The sequence below is a fragment of the Ambystoma mexicanum genome, chromosome 5p (assembly GCF_040938575.1).
Source record: "Ambystoma mexicanum isolate Mex_15411 chromosome 5p, UKY_AmexF1_1, whole genome shotgun sequence".
NCBI lineage: Eukaryota > Metazoa > Chordata > Amphibia > Caudata > Ambystomatidae > Ambystoma > Ambystoma mexicanum.
The window spans coordinates 274693741-274702064 of NC_090930.1; positions in this window are offsets into that span (position 1 = coordinate 274693741).

Consider the following 8324-nt stretch of genomic DNA (forward strand, 5'->3'; position numbering starts at 1 on the left):
CTTCAAACAATTAGTGTGAAAGACCCTAGAGGCCTCCTTGGGGTTGCCCAAGTCCAATAAATAATTAACCTCTCATAATTTGCCTACAACTCTGAATGATACAATCCATTTGTACTGTAAGGCCCTCTGCCCTATAGGAACCATGACTAGTACTAGCTGATATGGAGTAAACTCCACCATGTTGTCCTTCTGGTCATGCCAATGCTTGACCAGAGCCAGACCAGCTTTCAAGTTTTCAGTTGCTTCAGTCATCAAGAATTACCATCCTCCTCCCGAGGCCTAGTACATAGTCAGTGACAAGGACTGGCTTTAGGGATGGAGTACTCCCCAAACCTTCTTTGATCAGGGCCAAAGGGCCTCTGGCGGAATGACCATAGAGGAGCTCAAAGTGGCCAAAACCCACTCCAGCTTGAGGCACCTCTCTATAAGCAAATTGAAGGCATGGCCTATTGTGCCCATAAGATAAGGTCTAATTATGGAAGTGAATGGACTGATTTATGTGGAGTCCAACATATGTATGTTTGAGTTGAACTAAAATAGGCAATTTAAACGCATATCATTTATTGTAGAAAATCGCCTACAAATGTTCGAGTAGAGCAGGAAGCAGGTTTATTGCTCCTCGTGCAACAATGAAGAGTGGGAATTGGTTTAATGGAGAGAAAATGTAGACTGTAGTTTTTATTGTATTTTTAACAGTTTGTTTTATTTGTTTTTAGTATAAGTTCAATGTCCTGAAGAAGACGCATATCAGCACCCAGAAGGGATTAGCTAGACTTTTAAACGTCAAAACTATCAGACAAAGGAAGTCCTATGTGAAGATGTTGTTGACTATTTAGGACACCTATATTTGATTATTACGTGTGAACTAACATTAGGGGTGGATTTACCACTCAGAGCAAGAGAACTGTAAGCTGTGATTGATGGTTTGAACAAAACTTCATTATTAACATGCTGCTCTACGTTTTAGCACACAAATGGTCTTTAATAATGAAATAATCTACCTGATTTGAAGTGAAATGGTGCAAGATTCAATTTAGAGTAATATTTGTAAAAATGGGTTTAATTGTATGTTCAAAAAGTTTCTTATTAAAACATTTTTATTTACATTTTTTCTATTGTTGAATTTGATGTTTTTATAATGAAATAATAATAAAATTGAATGAACTATTGAGGCTACAATCTTAGTTTCCTCTCGTTAGCTTTCTTCACTCTCATGCAAGAAACATAGTATAAATATTGTTAAAGTTCCACAGGGCATCACTTCTGGTTTATAAGTAGAAGGTGCCACTTTCTTCTCAGGGGTTACTCTAAGGCACCTGTCATGCTCTTCATTGTCCGGTTAAACCTCTCTACCAGCCCATTTGTTTGTGGGTGGTAGGCAGTTGAGAACTTGTAAGTTACTCCACAGTTGTCCACATGTTTTGCATGTAGTGGGACATAACATTTGAACCCCTTTCAGAGATAACTTCCTTAGAAAACCCAACCCTGGTAAAAATACCAAGGAGGATCTTAGCAATTGCTTGGGCAGTAACAGTTCTCATAGGTATTGCCATATCTGGTAGCATGGTCTACCACAACCATTATAAATTGGTTCCCTGAGGAGGTTGGAGGGTCCAGGGGACCAACAATGTCACTCCCCACCCTCTCAATAGTAACTCCCAACACTGGGAGGAGGGACACTAAAGGTGCCACATTCTTGGATCCACTTTTGCCAGAGGTCTGGCAAGTGTGGCAGCTCCTACAATGTTTGTCAACATCTGCACCCATCTTGGGCCAGTATAAGTACAGAGAAAGCCTCTCTTTGGTCTTCTTGGAACTCAAGTGACCAGCCAGGGGAATCTCATGTGCTAGCTGTAGGAGCTTGGACCTCACCTCCTGGGGTACTACCAGTCACCTGATGTCCCCTGGGGTAGATTCTGTAGGCTCACTGTAGAGTAGGCCATCCTCCCAGTAGAGTCTATGCTTCCCTGGCTCTTGCCCTTCCAGTTGGGAAGCTGTCTACTGTCTCAGACCTTCTAGAGAGGAACACTCTCTTTGTCCTCTGTTGAAACCCGCCCTAGAGGGTCCACCTTCTGCACGCAGAGTCCGGTGATCCTGGGCAAGTGGCCATGACACCTAAGCAGGGAAGGACCTCCTCCTGCTCCGTTTCACCAGTAGATGGGTTTTCAGGAGTTGGTCTGTCTACCCACTCAGCCTCAGCTGGGGATGGGGTCACTGGGGTGACCTGGGAATATCTTCTGGGGAAGTCCTTATTTTCACAGCAGGTTTGGGTTTGAGAACCTTTTCCTTACCAGAGAATCTTGATTTCTCTTTGGTCTCTTTCTTTTTTCTTGAAGTGGAAGGTTGGCATGCCTGGTGGTTTGAGATGCTCGATTTCTCCTTGATCTGAAACCGAGAGTCTCTCAAGGTTGCCTCTCTGGCCAATCTTGTCAGCACCTGTTTCTTTTTGCTGGGAGCCCTGGGGGTACTGGAGACTACTCCCAAGAGTTTTCAAGTCATTACCCAACAGGACTCTCCCAGGTACTTCGGATTGCACACTAACATGAATGTGTACAGTCATGTTATTGCTCTGGATAAGGGCTGGAAAAATGGGAGACATTCGGACAGAGCCTCCAACAAGTTTAGTGGGACCTTTGGGTGCCTCAGCTACATCCTCGTATTTGAAGAAACTCTCACCCACCACTGTAATTCTGGCCCCAGTGTCTCTGATGGCAGGAGTCTCCTGGCCATCTGCAGGTATGGTATTAATCACATCTATATTCTGTTGTTACAACAGACCCAAGGACACTAAAGAAACACTAGTTTGAACTCCTATGTGTTCTTCAGCTAGTAGGTGAAAGTGAGCACTTGTCATTGGAGCTTCGTCCTCAGGAATGAAGGCTAAGGAGACCGTGTGGACCCCTGAAGGTTTACCCTTGCATCTAGGATCTCCTTTCACATGGTCTCCAGACCCACAAACCACACATTTACCAAAGCTTTTCTGGAATGGGGGTTTCTGGTAACCTCCCTCTATTTTGGCAACAGAGGTTTCACTAGACCTGTATGGTTACCCTTGGTATTTACCTTATGGTTTTTGTGGCCCTCTTTATTTTATTTATATGTTTATTTGCAATAGGCTGACAGCTAACAAGCATCGGGGGCACAAACATGAACACAAAGACAGACAAAAAGGACGAGGACAACTTACGAGACACACAGATTCATACTGTCATATTAACTCAGGGTACTAAAGTGCAAGGTTTAGCTGAAAAGGTATGTTTTCAGTTGTTTTTCGGAAGCGCAAGTAATTCGCTTCCAGTCTCATGTTAGCAGGAAGATTGTTCCACTTGCCCACGACCACGGTGGGGAAAGATTTTCCCAAACCAAATGTGCGTTTGTGTGGGGCTACAGTGATCTTACCCAAGTCAGCTGACCTTAACGCTCGATTTGGTATGTAAAGGTTGATTTTAGCTTTAAGGTATGCAGGAGCTTTCTCATAGACGCATATATGCACCAATGTCAGAGCCTTGAACTGTACCCTATTCTCAACGTTCAGCCAATTAAGCTCTCTTCTGGCCTCGCTGATGTGGTCGAATCTTGACCTTTGCATGGTGCAATCTTTGTAGGTCGAGCATGGCGGTCTCAAACCCAATTCAAACAACAGAATAAAAGCCCAGAAGGAACTAACTGACAAGAAATGGTGAATAAAGAAGACAGGGCCCATTTTGGGAAGAGGGTCACCCTTGGGTGCTGTACTGCAGCTGAGGAATCAGCCTGCAGATACATGGCACACAGTATTAAAAAAGAAACCACTGCCACCAGCCATTCAAGGTAGTTAGTGTAACAGAATGTTGCATGAGAAGTGGTATAAAAGAGTTACTATGTAACCCCCCAGCACTCCACATAGGATGGGATGCGCTGGGACCACAAAAGAAAAGGTAAGTATGACCGGGGTCATCTTACTATTTTTTATTTATTTTATTAGCCATTGGCTTTAATCTTAAACCTGAGCTACATACAAAATTTAAACAATCAAAACAATTATTCCATAAATACTTTGAATAAACACATATAAATAAAAAGAGGAAAGAGCAAAATGAGAAAAAGAGAAGAAAAAAAACCTTTTTCAAGAGAAGAATAACCTAAAGCAAAACATCAAAAAAGAAATGGAAGGAGAAATGAAAAAGATAGAAAACAAATACAAAGTTTTTAAAAAAAAGAGAAAGAAAAAGAAAAAAGAAAAATAAAGTAAAGAAGGCCAAAGTCCTCCCAAGTAAATGTAGTTAAACGTTAAGAAAAGTCCAACAGACTTTTCAGTGGCACTGCTGTGTGTGTCACGATTCTGGCTCGCATGCCTCCCAGCACCTTTACATGCGCCTATTCCTTTATTTCCTTGTTTTACCGCTGCCGTTTTGGACTAATCTAATTGCATGTTCCATTCCGGATTTTGGATTAAACCAGCAGATGCATTCTGGGACATGTAGGCTGTCCAAAAGGCAGAGGGCTGGAGGAGGCATATTAAATACATTTGTTTGCAGCAAGCTACTAAGAGCTGCAGAGAGTCTGATTGCATTCACCTGTTTCAAGCTACTGCAGAGAGCTGGAGAGCACTTCATTAGAATTCACTGCTGCTACTGCTGCAGGCTACTGAAGCCAGGGCTGGACTTAATTGAACACAGCTGCCAGAGTCTGCAATCAGCTCCACCCTGCTGGCCTGCTGGCTGGGAGGGCCTTTATAAGCTCACTCTGAACAGAAGCAGTTGTCAGTCAACTGCTTTCTCTGGGAGTTCGTGCTGGTGCTCCTGTTACCAGTTTTTGACCTTTCCTGGATTTCCTCTTTTGGCCTTTTGATTCCTGTTGCTGTTGCTGTTGATGCCTTCAGCTCCCTCTCCATTCTGCTGCAGCCTTTTGCCCTGTTCCTTTGGGCATCCACCCGACGGCTCTGCCGCACTCCGCTGCCTTCCGCCCTGCTCCTCTGGGCTCCCGCCTGGGGGCTCTGCCACACTCTGCTGCCTTCCGCCCTTCTCCTCTGGGCTCCCGCCTGACTGCTCTGCCGCACTCTGCTGCCTTCCGCCCTGCTCCTCTGGGCTCCCGCCTGGCGGCTCTGCCGTACTCTGCTGCCTTCCGCCCTGCTCCTCTGGGCTCCCACCTGGCAGATCTGTCACACTATGTTGCCTTACGCCCTGCTCCTTTGGGCTCCCGCCTGACGGCTCTACCGCACTCCACTACCTTCTGCCATTCTCCTCTGGGCTTCCTTGCCTGGCAGCTTTACCACACTCCTCTGCCTTCTGCTCTGTTCCTCTGGGCTCTTTGCCTTGCTTCCTGCCGGTTCCAACTTCTGATATCCTATCCTGTCCTGTACCTGGTTATTTCTTCCAACACTGCTTTCTACTTGTATACATCTTGGTCCACTGTAGTGTCTCCACTTGAATCCGTTTTACAGTGTGACCCTGGGTTGGTCTCCGTTCAGATCAGATAAGGGAAGACTTTTGTTGCTTTCAAGTAGTCTGTTGAAGTCGTACCTGCCTCAGTATATGGTCTTTCAGTGTTACTCTTGCACTGAGTACAACAGTTTCTTCGGTACGCCCAAGTCATGAAGTTGCTGTATGACTGTTGTTAAGAGTAATCTGCTGGTACCTATCCCAAGGGCTTTCCTTAATCCCTGGAGACCCCTTATCATATTCCAGTATACCCTTATTTCTGATCAATCCGTGTTGCCCAGTATACTTGCTTGTCTTTGCCTTTTCTCTGTCTCTTTGTTTACAGCCTGCTCCTGCATTTCCCGTGAATTCCTGTTTCAACTAACAGCTTGGTATGTACCTTTAATCTGATATTTGCTAGTATTGTCTCCAGAATCGTACTTAAATCTACTTGCATACAGGGAGAGATAGCCTCTGCCCTGTGCTCTCCGTCTAGACTTCTGAGAGATTGACTGACCGAAAAGAACATTTTGATTCTTGGGCCAATGCTTGTTCGATCCAAGATGCCTTTGAAGAAAAACAAGAACCTTTGGTGAGCCCCTAAATCCTCCAAGCAAACTTCCAGCACCCAGTTACTTGAGACTTTTACCCATAACAAAGCTACCGTCCTCAAAGAGAATGGGTATCTCCATGCCAAATTCTTTTCACATTTTTCTGCCAAACCAAGTACTCCGGGATGGAACTCTGTGTTTTCTGCTAATCCCGATTTGATGACCACAGAACAGTTACAGGACAAAAATAGGTATTTGATTCAGTCCTTGGCATGGCCCTCAAGTCAACGGCTAGTTGGGAGGCTTCAACGTATACCTCTGCGAAAAGTCTTCCTACTGTGTACTGTTCCAGTGAACCTGTAAAGTATTGTCCGGTCACTATTCAGTGTGTTAGGACGGACATCATGAAGCAAGATTCTAAGACGCTTTATGTTGGTGGCATGCATTATCCTGACAAACACAATGCCACTCACGCCTCTAGACTTGGTACTGTTCCACAGATTTAAGATAACATCAGATCCTGAGCCTTCTACCAATAAACATTATGTTAAAGAAATACCAGCTAAGTACCTCGAGGATGTCTTTGATTTGGACAGTATCCAGAAACAGCTATTTGCTCTAAAGAGGGAATCCATGGGTTTATATGACGACTATGGCATCCTGTATTGGCTAAACGTAAGAGAGGGATACATTTCATCTTCAGATAACCCATGTCACCATGAACCAGACATTCTCTCTCTAATTATTGATGACATTTGGGTTCCTAATGAGTTGCATAAGCTAAAGGAAAGAACGTTGGCGCAAATAGAAAAATTGAAGCAGGAATATGCTTACCAGTTGCATGTTAACTTGGAGTGCTCTTCTCTTTCTGTTTGAGATGACAGCCAGGTTTTCCCAAACTACGATCTATTTGGTGAAGACCAGTCCTCCTGTACCTCACTCGGTGACTCCTTTGAAAGACCTCTTCTGTCTCCTGCTGAATCTACCTCTGCTATCTTTTCTGACACTTCTGCAGACTCGGTACAACATTGTTTCCAGGAGCCTAACCATAGTCTAACTCCAATGCTGTCCTCGACCCAAACTCCTTCTCTGGTTCCAACACCAGTATCCAGCACTGCCTTGCACACTGACAGCAATACAATTGACTTTTCTAGTATTTACAACCCCACAATTACTGCAGTATCCGAAAAGATTACCAGTCCAACAACCCTCTGTTCAAAGACTGTGTTTCAACGCTTGCGCATGCCTGTGACTTAAATCAAGACTGTGCATCTATTCCTATCCCGGTGTCCACTACATCACCCAAAGTAATCCAAATGCCCATAACTGAAATGAAACCACAAGAAATGAATGGGGATTACCTTGAATGCAAAAGCATATCCTTCAGTGAAAATGAAGATTCAGCAATAGATTTAGTGTTTCAAGACCTTATGATCAGTACCATTGTTAGTGTTATGCTGCTTGAACATTTAAACCAGTGGAATGAGATACCTGCACTCCCAGTCAGTGAAAGGATTTTGATCAAGCCTCCACTAGCCTTGCAATCAGCAGTATCTCCTTCCAAAGTACTTGAACACTCAGAGCCTGTAACCAATTACATGAGTGTGCTATCCACGGCTCAATGCCAAAGTCCACCTACTGGATTAGTAATGCCATCAGAATATCAACTCTCTGTGACAAAGAATAAACTTACCCTTTCTGAAAGTCACCAAGATAGTTCAGTCATGCCACAGCCAGCTGAGGGTAAAACATTTTCTTTGCATTCTGAGTCACAACCGCTGCATCCAGAGAACAACCTGAAACCAGCAATTCATCTTTCTGTGCCAGTCTCTATTGCTGTATCCTCTAAAGATCTTCAGTCTACAATTCTGTTTTCTTGCACACCCACCTTACGTACTGATGTACCTTGCGAGTCGTTTGGTAGGGTTGTGAAGAACAATCACCCCTTTGCATTTTCTGATCGAAGCACTACACTGAAGGAATATAAAACCTTTACCTGGGCATTGATTTTGACTTTAGTGCTTCAACCCTTACTCTTCCTACTGCTTGAAAGACACAATGGACTATGTCTTCATTTGGGGCACCAAGTGAGGCCCTGTGAGGGGGGCATACTGTCACGATTCTGCTCGCCTGCCTCCCAGCACCTTTACATGCGCCTATTCCTTTATTTCCTTGTTTTACCGCTGCAATTTTGGACTAATCTGATTGCATGTTCCATTCCGGATTTTGGATTAAACCAGCAGATGCATTCTGGGACATGTAGGCTGTCCAAAAGGCAGAGGGCTGGAGGAGGCATATTAAATACATTTGTTTGCAGCAAGCTACTAAGAGCTGCAGAGAGTCTGATTGCATTAACCTGTTTCAAGCTAATGCA